Source organism: Zophobas morio, unplaced genomic scaffold (genome assembly GCF_036711695.1).
Source record: "Zophobas morio isolate AGI-343-1 ecotype UQ-CSIRO unplaced genomic scaffold, CSIRO_AGI_Zmor_V1 ptg000031l, whole genome shotgun sequence".
Taxonomy (NCBI): Eukaryota; Metazoa; Arthropoda; class Insecta; order Coleoptera; family Tenebrionidae; genus Zophobas; species Zophobas morio.
In genome coordinates, this window is record NW_026972136.1 from 5,838,418 (window position 1) to 5,858,301 (window position 19,884).

Genomic DNA, 19,884 nt, shown 5'->3' on the forward strand with positions numbered 1-19,884 from the left:
CGATAATAATATCAAAAAAAAAATTAACTTCTTGAGTAAAGTTAAATACAAAACAGGCACCGACTTCAAGCAAGATAAATATCCCTTTCCCGAAATGATTTAACCAATTTATTAATATTTGATTTTTTTCCGGTATTTCAAAACATAGAGAGAAAATAATAACGGATTCATCATTCTGAGAATATCTTACATAGAAATTCTATGATTCTATTTGTGTCTGATTGAATTAATTTTAAACTTTTTTCGAAAAAGAAAATCGTGGAAGGGCGAGGAGATATTTCCTTTTTCTAAATTTTCATTTCAATTTAAAATTGTAGTAAAGCACAGATTTGAGAAGAAAATATAAACTTCTTGGCTATTCGGACACCCTAAGCAAATAACAAAACCTACACAGATTAGAAAATGCTTCAAAAGATAAAGAGAAATAATAACCAATTCCTGATTCTAAGAACTTTTTACATATGGATAACGCGATTTTCGACCGATTTGATTAATTTTTAATTTTTCGACAAAAATGGTGGAGGCGCCGGGAGATTTTTTATTTTTAAATTTTTATTTAAACAATGTTCAAGAAAATTCAGAGTATTGTATTAGTATATTTAAGAAGAAATTATGTATTTGTTTAAGTATCTAGATATCCGAAGTAAATAATTCGAGCAGTACATAAATATTTGAACTAAATTTTGAGAATTTTTTGCATTAAAGTGCATTTTTAACCAATATTTGAAGTGATAGAGCGGAAGTAAACACCAATTCATAAAACTGAAAAATGTTTTCACAAAAATAACCCAATTTCCAGCTGATTTCACCAGCCTAATGTTTCGATGAAATTTTTAGGAACATTTCAATAATAAAAAAGTACAAAAAAAAGTGCGTTTTTATCCGTTATTTTAAAACATGGAGAGAAAATAGTAACGAATTCGTGCTTCTGGGAATGTTCTACATATTATGAGTAACACTATTTCTGACTGATTTGATTAATTTAATTTTTATATAAAAATGGTGGAGGCGCCGGGAGATTTTTACATTTCTAAAATTTGTATTTAAACAATGTTCATGAAACATATTTAAGAAGACATTATATATTTCTTTAAGTAGCTAGATATCCGAAATAAATAATACGACCAGCACAGATTCGAACTAAGTTTTGAGGATTAATTCGAGCAAGTTACATTTTTGTATTAAAATTCGTTTTTCTCCCTAATTTCAAAAATGGGGAGAATATGAAGAAAAAAATAGAGATTCCTGATTCTGAGAACATTTTACTATAAATAATACTAATTCTGACTCATTTGATTAAGTCAAAATTTTTTGTTAAAATTAGTGGAGGCGCCGGTTTTTTTTTTAATTTTCATTTAAGCAATTATAAAGTGCATTTTTAATCAATATTTGAAGTCATAGAGCGGAAATAAATACCAATTCATAATCCTGAAAAACTTTTTCACAAAAATAACCCAATTTCCAGCTGATTTCACCAGCCTAATTTTTCGATGAAATTTTTAGAAACATTTCAATAATAAAAAAGTTTTCAAAACAGTATATACTGAAGTTACCCAGTACAGATTTGAACTAGGTTTTGCGAATTAATTCGATTTCTCCATTATCTGAAATCATAGTCGGAAATAAATAAAAATTCATGATCCTGAAAATTTTTTCACAAGAATAATTCCATTTCCAGCTGATTTCATCACCCTCAATTTTTCAACAAAAATTATGAATAATAATAATGTATAAAGTATTTTATTTTACAAAGTTTTAGTAAAATTCCGCACAAAACCTTCGATTTGAGAAAAAAAATTAAACTTCTTGAGTAAAGTAAAGTCAATATAAAACCGTCACCGACTTGAAGCAAGATAAACATTTCTTTTCGGAATTGATTTAACCAAATTTAAATTTTTTAATTAATATGTGATTTTGTCCGATATTTCAACACATAGAGAGAAAATAATAACGGACTCATGATTCCGAGAATATTTTACATATAAATTCTATAATTCTATTTTAATCTGACTGAATTAATTTCAAACTTTTTTCGAAATTGAAAATCGTGGAAGCGCGAGGAGATATTTTCTTTTTTTAATTTTTTAACTCAATTTAAAATGTATTTAAAGCACACATTTGAGAAGAAAATATAAAGTTCTTGACTCTTCGGACACCCCAAGTAAATAACAAAACCAACACAGATTTGAAAATACTTCAAAATATAGTGCGAAATAATTACGAATTTTTGACTCTAAGAATGTTTTACATATTGATAACGCGATTTTCGACCGATTTAATTATTTTTTTATTTTTCGATAAAAATGGTGGAGGCGCCGGGAGATTTTTTATTTTTATTTAAACAATATGTAGGTATATCAAAATTAACTAGCACAGATTTGAACTAACTTTTGCGACTTATCATAGATCGGAAATAAACACAAATTCATAATCCTAATAAAATCCTTCACAGGAATAACCACATTTCCAGCTGAATATTTCAAAACATAGAGAGAAAATAATAACGAACTCATGATCCTGAAAATATATATATTTATAAAGCCATTTTCGAATGATATTATCAATTATTTATATATTTATTATTATTTAATTTAAAAAATAAATAAATAAAAATTGTGGATGCGCCGGAAAAATACTCTTCTTTTAGTTTTTATTTAAATCATGTTAGTGAAAATTAAGTCTATAAAATATATTTAAAAAAATGTTATTTTTCTTTCAGTACCTAGATATCCGAACCAAAGAATACGACCAGAACAAATTTGAACTAAGATTAGCGCTATTTCCCGCTTAAGTCTTCATTTTTAGCTAAAAATTGTAGAGGCACCTGGATAATAAGTAAATATAATATAAACAATTTTATTTAATAAATTTCTAGTAAAATTTTGTACAAAAAATGTATATTTGAGAGTAAATTATATATTTCTGAATATCCTAAGTTGTTGCAAATTATTTTAAAAATCCTTCACAGTACTTTTTATTACAATCAAAAAACATGCCTTTAAAACGTAGTTGAAAATAAAACGGATTTATCATCTTGTTTGCCTTATTTTCTGCAAAATTTAATCATTGGATTGTTTATTTTCAATCTCCAAATATGGGTGTTCTATATAACTAAAAAAACAATGCAAAAATTACGCATGGCAGTGGTTTTTATTTTAAATAAAATACTGGTAGCATTTTAAACAAATATTGCAATAATTTAAAAAAAGTAATGACCCAAAATAATTGTTTTACTGCAAACCATTTTTCCTGCGTTTTAAAAAATAGAACAAAATCTATTCAACAATTAAAAAAAAACTATTTTCAAATTTCTGAAATATAAGGGAGCTCCTGTAAAACAAATTAATAAAGATTTTTGTTTAATTAAATGTCGACTCCTTCAACTTTTAAATCCAAATGTACGTAACAATACCGCTACAAATCTTCGTCTCAAGTCTTCTGTAGTTTCCAAAAAAGACAAAAAAAGTTCCAGTAATTAATTTCCAACTTAAAACAACTAAAGCGAGCTTAAAAGCGCTATTTTTATTAACCGCCACCCTCTCCTCTGAAATTTTTACCCCCAAAGAAAAATTAAAATTTCCTCCACCACTTAACAAAAAACTTCCGCTGAATTACAACCACAGCCCATCTCTCCTTCCATAAACACACCAGTGCATAAATGTTTAATCACTACAACCGGAAACGCGCATTTTTATTAACTCCGGCCGATGCGCATTTCAGCCCGAGTTTACTTTTGTCTCAAATACAAAGTTTCAAACACCGCTTTCAGCTATCATCCATAGTTTGGCAAACATCGCAAAATGGGTCATAGACATGGTACACAACAAACGGATAACTTCAACAAACGCCAGAAAAACGCACAGCTAATTAAACGAAAGAATCCCAGTCTTGGTATTTTTTCATTCCAAAGAGAAAGAGATCGGTCCTCAGATAATAAACTCGCCGGAAATCGCAAAGAATGTTAACTCCGGTGCGATAAAAATACTTCAGAGAGTAATCTCTTGAGAACGGGTTAACACAATGGAATTAGCAATCCTGATTTTCGCTCAAAAAAAAGAGAACTTATTTAAGTTATTTTTTTTAATAAATAAAATCGCAAAAGTTTGTTTAAACAAAACCTCTCCCCTTTTTTTTTTTTGTTTAAGTATTTAGTTTTAATAATTTTTGGTTTGCCGAATACTGTATTTCAAGCACGCGACTATTTTCCCTCAGGCTAGTTCTTTAAAATTTTCCTTCGAGAAAACAGAAAAGTGTTCAAGTGAACGCGCACAAGAGGACCACATCGAACTTACCTCTTTTTAGCTAGACAGATTTGCAACTGTTGTAGCTGCATGAAAACTTTTGGCTTGAAAAGCGCGTTGGTCATGCGCCCCTTTTTCAGGGGAGTAATCAGGAGGAGTGACTATAACAACCTACACAAGAACACGCTGAAATCATTCCTCAACACTTAAAGCAAACGCTTTTTAATAAAAATAAGTGCACTGGAGGCCGTCCTTGGACTGCTAATAAACCTCCTCGTCAACAAGAATTTCAAAATTGGTTCTTAGTTCATTAGGAAGGAGTGCAGGAGTTGCGTAAACAAGTTCCGTTCTGGCGCTTATGCTAAGGGGCTGCTGGTGCAGCGAGGATGTGCGTGGTGGATCGGGGGCGGTTCGAGCGGTCATTAGGGTCCAATTTTTGTGATGGCCCCACGCGAAAATGCATTCGGAATAATTATTGCTAATAACGGCGGAGGCTATAATTGAAACTTGCTCGGTAATTGGATTTTGCGAAAGTTTAATGGTAACAGATAGGGAGTACAAAGGGGCTGTCGAAGTTAAGAAGTGTTAAAAGCTTGTCATATTCGAGACTGACATAATGAAATAAAGCGGATTTGGTAAAGTTTACTCTTGAAAATTAGTGCGGGCGTATTCCCAACTGCTTTTTTGCGTGGTGGTTTGTAAAATTAAACAAAAAGAAAGTAAAATTGTTTACGCATAACTTTCCCGGCTTTTGTAATACGGATGTTAATGTGTTTAAAGTTACTTTATAATGTTATTCTAAACGTGTTTCCAGAATTTCGGTTAAATTAAACGAGCCATTTTCCAAAATAATCTATAAAATAATAAGAATATTTTTAAAGTACAATTTAATATATTTTTATCAATTTTTGCCTTTTGATTTTTGGTCAGTTTTATTACGCATACTAAAGTTTCAGCTTTTGTGGCTGAAAATGGTATATTTATAAATTAAACGTCTGAAAATACGAAACGAGTTCTAGAAACAATCTTGTGATCACCACGTGCGTAAAAGTACATTCCCACATTCGCATATTTGCAAGACTTTTTCTCACTTATACAGATCTTTCACTAGCACTTTACTGGTTTAAATTCCACATAACACTTTCAAATTAGTGAAAATGTAAACAGTGAGGAAGAATTAAATAAACAATTTTAGAAACAAGACTGAAAAATAACTCCAATTAAAAAGCACACATTTATTAAAAAAAATAAATAAAAACTGGGAGCAGTCGGCTAAATCCTTGACTCGCTATGAAAAAGACATACTCGCAAAAAATATTATGTACCCAGGAAAAATCAACTTGAAACCTACCATTCTCCATGTGGATTATATATTTTAACAGCAATTTGAGGAATAATCTCGACATCAGACATGAAATTTCGCGTACACACTGTTAAAAAAACTTCACAGCATTTTGTGCTAACCTCTTAAAAAAATCACCCGTTAGCAAATTAATGTGGAAATTACTGGGGATGATTTTAGGTGTGAAGCCCATGTTATTTTAAATACTGTTATGAATTCGCAACTACATAGAATTTTGAAGTAAACAACTTAAAATATATATAGGGCTGCATTGTCTAAAATTAACGCTAAGGGAGTAATTGACTCTTTCAGAACGTGCAAACTAAATTAATGATTTTAATTCTGTACATGAAAGGAAATTATCAGTAGCGCAATTTTCGCAACTCATTTTGCTATAATACGAACTTCATTTCGTTCTAAATTGAGATTTTTCGCTCGTTTTTTCGTGCCTAGCGTAAGCTAAGTGTTGTAGTTGAGTCCATCGAGCGACTCCCTACTTTTATGTTTTCTCGACCTTTCATGACCGCTGGAGTATGAAAGAATAGGACTCTCGTTTCCGACTGTCTGTCTGTCTGTCTACCGTCTGTCCGGATTTTTATTAGACAGATTATCTTGGAAATTACTAGACCGATTGTTGTCAGATTTTGTATGTGGTATTGGAGTTTTAACTCCTTTCTTGTCGTTATATAGTACACGTATACGCGCAGAAATAGGAATGTCGAGTTCCAGCTACGAGTTTGGTGTCGGTGTCGGTGTCGGTGCTTCGAAATCTTGCATGTTAAATCCTTAATTAAAATGTATCCCTTCATGCCCACCCAGGAATTGTTGACTTACAATTTTGTCGAATAAATAAAAACTTTTATCCTCGACATTGCTTACGGAAAAAAAACTTAGGTAGAAGAATTTTTATATTTTTCAATTTTTAGAGTTTTCGGCTTTTTGATTTCGCGATTTTTCAGCCCAAGGTTTCTCAGTTTTTTTTTATTCTTTAATTTTTTGATTTTATAATTTATCGATTTTTCAATTTTTCAGTTTGTCGATTTCCAATTTTCAATTTCTCAATTTTTCGATGTTTCAATGTTGGGATTTTTCAGTTTTTCGATTCATCAATTTCTCGAATCTTCAAATTTTCGAGCTTTTGATTTCTTTATTATTCGATTTTTCAATTTCCCGATGTTTCAGTTTTACGATTTTTTAATTTTTCCTCTCTTCACTTATACTTTAAATAATTCAATTTCTCAATTTCCGATGTCTTTAAATTTTCTCGACTTCTCGACATTCCAATGTTTCAATTTTTCAGTTCTTCAACTCTACAATTTTTGGATTTTCAGGTTCTTGGTTTTAAATTTTCGATTTTTCAACTTTACCTTACGATTTTTCGATTTTTTTGATTCTTCAATTTCTTTGATTTCTCAATTTTTAGATATTGCAGTTTTGGGGTTTTTCAGTTTTTCGATTCTTCAATTTTTCTTCCATTTTTCAATTTTTCGGTAGTTCAGTTTTGATATTTTTCAATACATATTTCGATTCTGCAATTTTTCGACTTCCGGAGTTTTCCATTTCTCGATTTTTTATATTTTTCGATTTATCGATTTTTTACTTTTTCGATTTTTCGATTTTTGAATTTTAGATTTTCCAATTTTTCAATTGTTTGATATTTTGGTTTCTCAATTTTTTAATTTATTGATATTTTAATTTTTCAATTTTTAAAATTCTAGATTTTTCGATTTTTCGATTTTCTACATTTCTCGATATTTCAGTTCTTCGATATTTAAATTTTTCAATTTTTCGATTTTTTGAATTCATTTTTCCGATTTTTCGATTTCTCAATTTTTCAAATTTCTTGTTTCTCAGTTTTTGGATATTTCAGTTTTGGAGCATTTCAATTTTTTCGGTTCTTCAATTTTTCTTTCATTTTTCCATTTTTGATAGTTTCAAGATTTTTCAATATTTCAATTCTTCAATTTTTTTTTTCGATTCTTTGACTTTTAGATTTTTCGAATTCTCAATTTTTTACTTTTTGCGATTTTTCAGTTTTTTTTAATTTTCGATTTTTCAGTTTTTCGAATTGTTTGATATTTCAGTTTCTCAATTTTTCCATTTTTCAATTTTTAAAATTTTAGATTTTTCCATTTTTCGCTTTTTGGTGTTTCGATTTCTCGTTCTTTAGAATTTTCGACTTCTCGATTTTAGATTTTTTTGTTTTTCATTTTCTTTTTCAAAATTTTTCGATTATTTAGTTTTTCGGTTTTTTGGTTTTTCAATTTTTCTATTTTTCAATTATCCGATTTTCAATTTTTCAATTTTTTAAATTTTAGAATTTAAATTTCTCGATTTTCAACTCGATTTTTAAATTTTACTTTTTTAATTTTCTTTTCTAAAATTATTTGATCTTTAAGTTTTTCGATTTTTCTGTCTTTGAATTTCTCGCTTTATCTTTGGATGTTCCGATATTTTGACTATTCAATTTCTCGATTTTTCAATTTTTCGATTTTTAAATTTATTGATTTTCTAATTTATAATTTTCAATTATTCAATTTTTAACTTTCTAATTTTCCGATTTTTTAAATTTTTGATTCTTCAGCTTTCCCTTTTCGATTTTTCGATTTTTCAATTTCTCAATTTTTTGGTTTCTCAATTTTTCGATATTGCAGTTTTGGGATTTTTCAGTTTTTCAATTTTTCATATTTGTTCCATTTTCCAATTTTTCGGTGCTTCAATTTTGATATTTTTCAATATTTCGATTCTGCAATTTTTTTAACTTCCGGATTTTTCGATTTATCGACTTTTTACTTTTTCGATTTTTCGTTTTTTAAATTTTAGATTTTTCAACTTTTCGATTGTTTGATATTTCGATAATTTTTTAATTTATAGCTATTTTAATTTTTCAATTTTTAAAATTTTAGATTTTTCGATTTCTCGACTTCCTAGATTTCGCGATTTTTCATTTCTACGATATTTCAATTTTTTGATTTTTATAATTTTTGTTTTTTCGATTTTTCAATTTTTCGATTTATTGATTTATCGAGGTTTGGTTATTTCGATGTTTTGATAATTCAGTTTTCCCTTTTCGATTTTTCGATTTTTCAATTTCTCAATTTTTTGGTTTCTCAATTTTTCGATATTGCAGTTTTGGGATTTTTCAGTTTTTCAATTTTTCATATTTGTTCCATTTTCCAATTTTTCGGTGCTTCAATTTTGATATTTTTCAATATTTCGATTCTGCAATTTTTTTAACTTCCGGATTTTTCGATTTATCGACTTTTTACTTTTTCGATTTTTCGTTTTTTAAATTTTAGATTTTTCAACTTTTCGATTGTTTGATATTTCGATAATTTTTTAATTTATAGCTATTTTAATTTTTCAATTTTTAAAATTTTAGATTTTTCGATTTCTCGACTTCCTAGATTTCGCGATTTTTCATTTCTACGATATTTCAATTTTTTGATTTTTATAATTTTTGTTTTTTCGATTTTTCAATTTTTTCGATTTATTGATTTATCGAGGTTTGGTTATTTCGATGTTTTGATAATTCAGTTTTCCGATTTTTTGATTTCCCAATTTTTCAACTTTTTTATTTCTCAATTTTTGGATATTTCAATTTTGGGATATTTAAATTTTTTCGATTTTTCAATCTTTCTTTCATTTTTCCATTTTTGATACAGTTTCAGGATTTTTCAATATTTCAATTCTTCAATTTTCGATTCTTCGACTTTTAGATTTTTCGAATTCTCAATTTTTTACTTTTTCAATTTTTCATTTTTGGATATTTTTACTTTTCAATCATTAAAATTTTCCCGATTTTTCAGTTGTGCAATATTTAATTTTTTTTAATTTTCGAATTTCTAATTTTTAGATTTTTCAGCTTTTTGATGCTTCGATTTCTCGTTCTTTTGAGTTTTCGACTACTTGATTTTAGATTTTTCTGTTTTTCAGTTTTTCTTTTCTAAAATTTTTCGAATTTTTTAAAATTTGGAGTTTAAATTTCTCGATTTTTCAATTCGATTTTACATTTTTGAATTTTTCATTTGCGCGGTTTGTCGATTTTTCAATTTTTCGATATTTTATTATTTTGTTTTTTAAAATTTCAGATTTTAGATTTTTCGACTTCTCGATTTCCTGATTTTTCGATTTCCTGATTACTCGACTTCCTGATTATTCGATTTCCTGATTTCTCGAATCCCTGATTTCCCGATTTTTCAATTTTTCACTTCTTCCATATTGCTATTTTTCAATTTTCCGATTTTTTTTTTAATTTTGTTTAATTTTTCGATTTTTAACTTTTCGATTTTTCGATTTTGGCCTACTTACTTCAATTTCTCAGTTTTTCGAATTTTCAATTTTTGAACTTCTCGACATTTCGATTTCTCGATTTCTCAATATTTCAATTTTTCGGCTTTTGAATTTTTCGATGTTTCGATTTCTCGGTTTTTTACTTTTCGGTTTTTCCATTCTTGAATGTTTCTACTTTCAATTGTCCGATTTTTCAATTTTTCGATTTTGTAAATTTTGGAGTTTCAATTTCTCGATTTTCGCTATTTCATTTTCTCAATGTTTTAAATCTTAGATTTTTCAATTTCTCGATTTCCCAATATCTCGATTTTTGGATTTTTCACTTCCATATTTTTATGTTTCAATTTTTCGATTTTTTAATTTTAATTTTTTTAATTTTTCAATTTTTAACTTTTCGATTTTTCGATTTTAGCCTATTTCAGTTTCTCAGTTTTACAATTTCTTCCATATTTCTATTTTTCAACTTCTCGACTTTTACTTTTTCTTATGATTTTTCGATTTCTCGATGTTTTAGTTTTTGAATTTTTCATTTCTCGGTTTTTCGATTTTTTACTTTTCGACTTCGACTTTTCAGTTTATAAATTTTGGTGTTTTGATTCTCAATTTTTCAATTTTTCGAATTTTTAATTTCAAATTTTTTTATTTCTCCATTTTACGGTTCTTCCATATTTTTATTTTTAGATTTTACATTTTTCCACTTTTCAATTTTTGGGTTTTACCATTTTTTGATCAAAATTTTTCGACTTTTCGATTTTTAAATTCCCCGATTTTTCAGGTTTCCAATTTCTAAATTTTTCAACATTTCGGTTTTGGGAATTTTCCAATGTCTGGTGTTTTCAATTTTTCGACTTTCCAGATTTCAATTTTTAATTTTTCTTTTTTAAAAAGAAATTCGATTTTTCTGTTTTTCAATTATCTGATTTTCAATTTTTCAATTTTTTAAATTTTGTAGTTAACATTTTTCGATTTTTCAATTCGATTTTTAAATTTTTCATTTTTCAATTTCTCGGTTTTTCAATTTTTCGATATTTTATTTTCAGATTTTAGATTTTTCGACTTCTCGATTTCCTGATTTCGCGATTCCCTGATTTCCCGATTTTTCGATTTTTCATTTCTTCCATATTTCTATTTTTCAACTTTCCGATGTTTTTATGTTATGTTATTTAATTTTTCAATTTTTAACTTTTCGATTTTTAGATTTTCGCCTACTTCAATTACTTGAGTAGTTTATCGAATTTTCAATTTCTGAACTTCTCGACATTTCGATGTCTCGATTTCTCAATCTTTTGATTTTTCAGGTTTTGAATTTTTCGAGGTTTCGATTTCTCGGTTTTTCGATTTTTCCGTTATTGAATGTTTCTACATATTTTTCAATGGTCCGATTTTTCAATTTTTCTATTTTGTAAATTTTGGAGTTTCAATTTCTCGATTTTTCGATTTCTCGATTTCGTGATTTCTAGATTTTTCGATTTTTTGATTTTTCACTTCCATATTTTTATATTTCAATTTTTCGATTTTTTGATTTCAATTTTTTTGATTTTTCAATTTTTAACTTTTCGATTTTTCGATTTTAGCCAATTTCAATTTCTCAATTTAACAATTTCTTCCATATTTCTATTGTTTAACTTCTCGACTTTTACTTTTTCTTATGATTTTTCGATTTCTCGATGTTTCAGTTTTTGAATTTTTCGATTTCTCGATTTTTCGATTTTTACTCTTCAACTTTTCAATTTTCGATGTATCGATTTTTCAATTATCCGATTTTTCGATTTTTAAATTTTGGTGTTTTGATTCTCAATTTTTCAATTTTTCGATTTTTAAATTTTAGATTTTTGAAATTTTCACTATTTTGAATTTCAGATTTTTTTATTTCTTCCATATTTTATTTTTCAATTTTTCGATTTTTTTAATTTTACATTTTTCGATTTTTGAATTTTTGGGTTTTCCGGTTTTTCGATCAAATTTTTTCGACTTTTGGTTTTTTCAATTTTCCAATTTCTAAATTTTTCAACATTTCGGTTTTGCGGGATTTGGTGGGCGACTGTACTTCAGGAGCGAGGGAAGTTCTATCGACCAATTTTTTTATATATTAATAAGCTTAATACTGTTTTTGTACTTTAATTTTTGCTATCTCTGAAGTTTAATAAATTTCGCAATTTTTCATTTCTAACACAACACGCACATCCGCAACATCGAAAGCGCGCATTTTTCGTCCACGCCTTCTCGAATGAAAAGTACGTATACAACATGGTACACATTGACGGATAATAAAATTAAGTGGGTATTTTGCTTACGAATAGGCCAAAGACAAAGCAGAAACCCCTCGTAACTAAACGATAAAAGTGGAAATGATCGATACTCCAAAATAAATAAGCAGCAGCTTAAAACCCTCGTTTTCTTTACCCACCCCGAACCTTAAGCCCTCTCACATTCATTCTCTAACCACTAATTTAATTATTTTTTTTATCGTATTTCGGCATCTTCATTGGCGTGACGAGCATCCGCGAAAGCTCTTCGCGACGAAATAATTCCATAATTAGATCGTCGAAACAAATTTCGACGTAATATTTTTATCCACTTGCATCACATAGAAAACTCAACCCAAATCCTCAATAAATTGCCCTCGAACATAAAAAGGGCTATCAGAGATACAAATAAAAATTTGCCGTATTCCACATCCTGAGGGATTAGTTAAGCGCTGTTTGATCGAACCGGACGGAAAAATTTCGCTTGTTACATTCTGATGGAGGGAATGATGCGATTTTTACCAAAACTTGGCTCACCTTTCGATTTGTGCTCATGTAGAAGTTATTTTTGTGATTTGCATTCATATTGGTACTTGAAAACTTTGCACAAGTATTCTTTTTCAATTTAAAAGGGCTTTCGGCGAAATATCTTTGCATAATGTGCTGCCGTGTAGATATATCCTGATTGGAATAATAGAGCGCACTGCAAAAACGTGGGAAGTTTGTAAATAAATAGGTACGAGTTAGTTCGAGCTGCAATTTTGTTATTGACAGATATTTTTGATTCGGTGGCGCAGTGTTGAATCTGTTTCAATTACAACGTGTACATATTATCGGTCGTTGTTTACTCTGTTTTTTTAACAGTACGTACAAAATCAGAGTAAAAACGGTTTTTTTTCTTTAAAGGTCCTGTGTGGAATATTGTGTATTTGTTGATATTTTTGTTTGTAAAAAAAACTCTTTTGACTAGGCCAGTATTATTCGCAAATTTGACAAAAAAATTGAAAAAAAAGTAAATCAATTATTTTCAAGTAGGTATGTAACTAAGTATTTACAAAAATTGTATGTACATTTATTATAACATATTTGACTTTATTTTTCAACCAATCGCTTCTTTGAAAAATTATATACATTTTTTTAAATAACCCCTATAAAGTAAAAACCAGTGGTCTCAGTTTTTTAACCCGAAATTTTCAATTCTTTCTTTTTTCATTTTTTTTTGTTTCTTCAGTTTTTTGATTTTCAATTTTTCTAGTTTTCAAGGTTAAATTTTTCAATTTTTCAAATTTTGGATTTTTCAATTTTTAGTTTTTGGCATTTTTCGTTTCGGTTTTTTATTTTCTTTATTTTTTCTATTATTCGATGTTAAAATTTTTTGTTTTTTCAGTTTTTCGATTTGCGATTTTTCAGTTATTTTTTTGTTTCTTCAATTTTTCGTTTTTGAAATTTTTTGATTTAAAATTTCTCGAGTTTTCAATTTTCAGTATATCAATTTTTGGATTCTTTAATTTGTCATTTCTGTTTTTTATTTTCTTTATTTTTACAATTTATCAGTATTCGGAAGTTTTTAGACTTCACAATTTTTCGATTTGTAATTTCACGAGTTTCCAGTTTTTAATTTTTCAGTTTTTCAATTCTTCAATTTTTCCAACGGCAATTTTAGGTTTCGGATTTTATTTATTTTATTTTTTCAATTTTTCGGTTTTTCAAAGTTCTGATTTTATAATTTTTCGTTTTTTAAATTTTTTGATTTGCAGTTTTTCAATTTTTCATTTTTTGTATGATCAGTATTGACAGTGCGCATCTTCTTGAGTTTTCATTTTGAAATTTTTAGTTTTCCGGTTCCCCAAGTTTTGGATTTTTCAATTTTTAGATTCTACAATTTTCCCTTTAATTTTTTATTTTCCTTATGTTTTCAATTTGTCGGTTTTTCAATGTCGTGAACTTATAATTTTTCTTTTTTTTTTCAATGTAAATTTTCAATTTTTGGATTTTTCAATTTTTCAATTTGCAACTTTTGGGTTTTTCAATTTTTACAGTTTTTAATTTTTCAATTTTTCAATACTTCATGTCTTCAGTTTGTCGATTCGCGGCTTTTCGTTTCGTTTTTTTAATTTTTCAATTTTTCGGTTTTTTGAAACCTTGATTTTACAATTTTTTTTCAATGTGAAATCTTTCAATTTTCAGAGTTTTCAATTTTTTTATTTCGGTTTTTTATTTTCGGTATTTTTAGAATTTTTGATTTGCGGTTTTTCAATTCACTTATTTTATTTCTTCAGTTTTACGATATGTACTCTTCGAGTTTTCATTTTCAAACTTTTCAGTTTTCCGATTTTCCAACTTTTGGATGTTATAATTTTTAGACTTTGCAATTTTACGATTTGTAATTTCACCAGTTTCCAGTTTTTAATTTTTCAATTTTTCAGTTTTTCAATTCTACAATTTTTACAACTGCAATTTTTCGATTCGGATTTTATTTATTTTATTTTTCAATTTTTCAATTTGTCAATGTTTCGATTTTATAATTTTTTGTTTTTTCAGTTTCATTTTTTTTTATTTTTCGTTGTAATTTTTTGATTTGCAATTTTTCAATTTTTCATTTTTTATTTCGTGAATTTCACGGTATGCATCTTTTTGAGTTTTCATTTTGAAATTTTTAGTTTTCCGGTTTTCCAAGTTTTGGATTTTTCAATTTTTAGATTCTACAACTTTTCATTTAATTTTTTATTTTCCTTATGTTTTCAATTTGACGGTTTTTCAATGTCGTGAACTTATAATTCTTCTTTTTTTCAATGTAAATTTTCAATTTTTGGATTTTTCAATTTTTCAATTTGCAACTTTTGGGTTTTTCAACTTTTACAGTTTTTAATTTTTTAATTTTTCAATGCTTTATGTCTTCAGTTTGTCGATTCGCAGTTTTTCGTTTCGTTTTTTAATTTTTCAATTTTTCGGTTTTTCGAAACCTTGATTTTACAATTTTTTTTTCAATGTAAAATCTTTCAATTTTCAGAGTTTTCAATTTTTTGATTTCGGTTTTTTATTTTCGTTATTTTTAGAATTTTTGATTTGCAGTTTTTCAATTCATTTATTTTATTTCTTCAGTTTTACGATATATACTCAAAGAGTTTTCATTCTTAAACTTTTCAGTTTTCCGATTTTCCAACTTTTAGATGTTTCAATTTTTAGACTTTGCAATTTTTCGATTTGTAATTTCATTTTTTAATTTTTCAATTTTTGAATTTTTTCCAACTGCAATTTTTCGATTCGGATTTTATTTATTTTATTTTTCAATTTTTCGATTTGTCAATGTTCCGATTTTATTTTTTTTTTGTTTTTTCCGTTTCATTTTTTTTTAATTTCCGTTTTTTTAATTTTTTGATTAGCAATTTTTCAATTTTTCGTTTTTTATTTCGTCAACTTCACGGTATGCATCTTTTTGAGTTTTCATTTTTAAATTTTCCAGTTTTCCGTTTTCCAACTTTTGGATGTTTCAATTTTTAGATTTTATAATTTTACAATTTGCAATTTTTCGTTTAGTTTTTTTATTTTCTTTATTTTTTCAATTTGTCGGTTTTTCAATGTCCTGAATTTTAAATTTTTCATTTTTTCAATATAAATTTTCATTTTTGGGTTTTTCAATTTTTCGATTTGCAACTTTCAAAATTTTTAAGTTTTCATTTATTTAATTTTAGATTTTTCAGTTTCCCTACTTTTCAGTTTCTTTAATATGTGATATGCAATTTTTCTAGTTTTCATTTTAAATATGGATCTAATATTTGAAATTTTTATTGTTTCACTCTTTAAAATTTACAATTTTAGAATTTTTTCATTTATGCGATTTTTCAATTTTTCAATCTGTCTGTGTTACGGTTTTTGATTTTACAATTTTGACTTTTTTATAATTTTTCGACTTGATCTTTTTTGGATTTTCCAATTTTTCGATTCAGTTTGGTTTTTCTTCTTATCGGTTTTCATTAATTTTTTTCGATTTTTAAGTTTCTGGGTTTTTAGTTTTTCAATGTTTCCATTTTTCGTTTCCCCAGTTCTTCGACTGGCAATTTTTCGATTTTCCACTTTTTCGATTTTGTAATTTTCCAATTTTTCAGTTTTTCGATTTTTTAATTTATGCCGATTTTTTAGTTTTTTTGATTTTTAGTTTTTTGATTTTTCAACTTTTTGAATAAAAAATGAAAAACCAAAAACGGAAAAATGAAAAAATATAAAATCGAAAAACTGCAAAATCGAGAAAACGAAATATTGTAAAATCGAAACATTGAAAATTAAAGAAATCGGATAGTTGATGAGAAATCCAAAAACAGCAAAATTGAAAAATTTTAAAAATTAAAAATCGAGACATCAAAGACTGAAAATTTAAAGAATTGAATAACTGAAAAATTATCAAATTGAAAGAAACGTTGAAAAAAAAAGGCAAGTGAAAAAACGAAAAATTATGATAAACAGTCAAGAAAATGAAAATTAAATTTTTTTGTTCTTCACTTTATTTTTTAAAATTTTTCGGTTTTTTAGTTTTTCGATTTCTCACTTTTTCGATTTTTCGTTTTATGGGTTTTTCAAATTTTAAATTTTTCGATTTTTCAATTGACCATTCAATTTCTTAATTTTTCAGTTTTTCGATTTTTCGATTTATTGATTTTTTAATTTTAAATTTGTCAATTATTCAATTTTAGACTTTTCGATTTTTCGATTTTGGCCTACTTCGATTTCTCAATTTTTTCGATTTTTCAATTTTCCAACTTCTCGATTTCTCGTTGTTTCGAATTTTTACTTTTCGGTTGAAGTTTCATTTTCTCGATTGTTCGATTTTTCAATAAGATTTTTAAATTTTACGTTTTTAATTTTTCATTTTTTCGATTTCTTGATGTTTCGATTTCTCGATTTTTCTATTTTTCGATATTAATTTTTTTAATGTTTTAGATTTTAGACGTTTCGTTTTCTCGATATAAAATTGAAAGAAACGTTGAAAAAATTGTGAAATGAAAAAACGAAAAATTATGATAGAGTCAAGAAAATGAAAATTAAAAAATGGGAAAAATGAAAAATAGAAATCAAAAACTTGAAAAATTAAGGAGACGAAAAATTAAAACATCGAAAAATTAAAAATTTAGAAACTGAAAAATAGAAAAAATTAAAGTTGCAAAAAACGAAAAATTATGAAATCCAAACATTGAAAAATGGAAACATTGAAAAATTAAGTCGAACATTTGAAAAATCCCAAAACTGAAATATCGAAAACCTGAGAAATTGGAAAGTCGAAAAATCGAAAAGTCGAAAAATCAAAAATTCAGAAAGTCGAAAAAGCAAAAAATCAATTAATCGAGAAATTGAGAAACCGAAAATTTAGAAAAGCCAAAAATTAAAAAACCAAAAAATTTATTAATCGAGAAATTGAGAAACTGAAAATTTAGAAACCCGAAAAATTGAAAAACCAAAAATTTGAAAAATTGTAAAACTGAAAATATCGGAATAGTCCAAACTGAACAATAACACAAACGAGAAATCGAAACTTCAAAAAAACGACCAATCGAAAATTAAAAAAAAAAACGAGAAATTGAAGAATCAACAAATTTAAAAATCCGCAAACAGAAATATCGAAAAATTGAAAAACCGAAAAAAGTAACAAGTGGAAGAATCGAAAAATCTAAAATTGTAAAATTCGAAAAACTGAAAAATTAATTAAATGGGGGAACTGAAAAATCGAAAAATTTAAAATACTGAAAAATTCGAAATTTTTTAATTTTTCAATTTTTAGTTTTTGCAATTTTTCGTTTCGGTTTTTTATTTTCTTTTTTTTTATTCGATGTTATAATTTTTTGTTTTCTCAGTTTTTCGATTTGCGATTTTTCAGTTATTTTCTTTTTGTTTCTTCAATTTTCAATTTTTCAATTTTCTGAATCTTTAATTTTTCATTAACTGCAAATTTTCGAATTGCAATTTCTGTTTCAGTTTTTTATTTTCTTTATTTTTACAATTTATCAATTTTGTCAATTTTTCGTTTCTTCAGTATTCGGATTTGCATTTTTCAATTATTCATTTTTATTTCTTCAGTTTTACTATATTCATCTCTTCGAGTTTTCATTTTTAAACTTTTCAGTTTTCCGATTTTCAAACTTTTGGATGTTAAAGTTTTCAGACTTCACAATTTTTCGATTAGTAATTAGTTTTTAATTTTTCAGTTTTTCAATTCTTCAATTTTTCCAACTGCAATTTTTCGTTTTGAATTTTATTTCTTTTATTTTATCAATTTTTCGATTTTTCAATGTTCCGATTTTATAATTTTTGTATTTTCAGTTTAATTTTTTTAATTTTTTGTTTTTTTAATTTTTTGATTTGCAATTTTTCAATTTTTCATTTTTTGTTTGGTCACTTTGACGGTATACATCTTTTTGAGTTTTCATTTTTAAATTTTTCAGTTTTTCGGTTTTCCAACTTTTGGATTTTTCAATTTTTAGATTTTACAATTTTTCGTTTAGTTTTTATTTTCCTTATTTTTTCAATTTGTCGGTTTTTCAATGTCCTGAATTTATAAATTTTTCTTCTTTTCAATGTAAATTTTCAGTTTTTGGATTATTCAATTTTTCGATTTTGCAATATTTCATCTCTTCAGTTTGGCGATTCGCAGCTTTTCGTTTCGTTTTTTTTATTTTTTCAATTTTTCAGTTTTTCAAAACCCTGATTTTTGCAATTTTTCTTTTTTCAGTCTAAAATTTTTCGATTTTTTGATTTGAAATTTTTGATTTCGGTTTTTCATTTTCTTTATTTTTACAATTTTTGATTTGCAATTTTTCAATTCATTTATTTTATTTCTTCAGTTTTACGATATGTATCTCTTCGAGTTTTCATTTTTAAACTTTTCAGTTTTCCGATTTTCCAACTTTTGGATGTTTCAATTTTTAGACTTTGCAATTTTTGGATTTGTAATTTCACGAGTTTCCAGTTTTTAATTTTTCAATTTTCTAGTTTTTCAGTTCTTCAATTTTTCGTGTTGGATTTTCTTTATTTTCAAAATTTTCGATTTTTCAATGTTCCGAATTTATAATTTTTTGTTCCTTCGATTTCATTTTTTTTAATTTTTCGTTTTAATTTTTTGATTTACAATTTTTCAGTTTTTCAATTCTTCAATTTTTCCAACTGCAATTTTTCGTTTCGGATTTTATTTCTTTTATTTTTTTTGAATTTCTCGATTTTTCAATGTTCCGATTATATAATTTTTTGTTTTTTCAGTTTAATTTTTTTAATTTTTCGTTTTTTTAATTTTTTGATTTGCAATTTTTCAATTTTTCATTTTTTATTTGTATCCATCTTTTTGAGTTTTCATTTTTAATTTTTTAGTTTTCCGGTTTTCCAAGTTTTGGATTTTTCAATTTTTAGATTTTACAATTTTTCGTTTAGTTTTTATTTTCGTTATTTTTTCAATTTGTCGGTTTTTCAATGTCCTGAATTTATAATTTTTCTTCTTTTCAATGTAAATTTTGAATTTTTGGATTATTCAATTTTTCGATTTGCAACTTTAAAATTTTTAAGTTTTCGTTTAATCAATTTTTCTAGTTTTCATAATAAATATCGATCTAATAATTAAAATTTTAATTTTTTTTCACCCTTTTAATTTTACAATTTTAGAATTTTTCCATTTCTCAATTATTGGATTTTAAAAATTTTTCATTTATGCGATTTTTCAATGTTTAATTTTTGCATTTTTCGATTTTTTGTTTGTTTTTTCTTCTTTTCAGTTTTTCGATTCATT

The 19,884-nt window shown here is 26.2% G+C and overlaps 1 protein-coding gene across 1 annotated transcript in view; it reads right to left on the reverse strand.

Moving 5' to 3' along the window:
- The window catches only part of LOC135139527 (uncharacterized), a 52,725-nt gene extending 48,419 nt beyond the window's left edge, over positions 1-4,306 (reverse strand). The window contains exon 1 of the mRNA XM_064069799.1: positions 4,293-4,306. The gene's annotated coding sequence lies outside the window, so the exon portion shown is untranslated. The remainder of the gene's footprint in view (positions 1-4,292) is intronic.
- Positions 4,307-19,884: the final 15,578 nt, after the last annotated feature.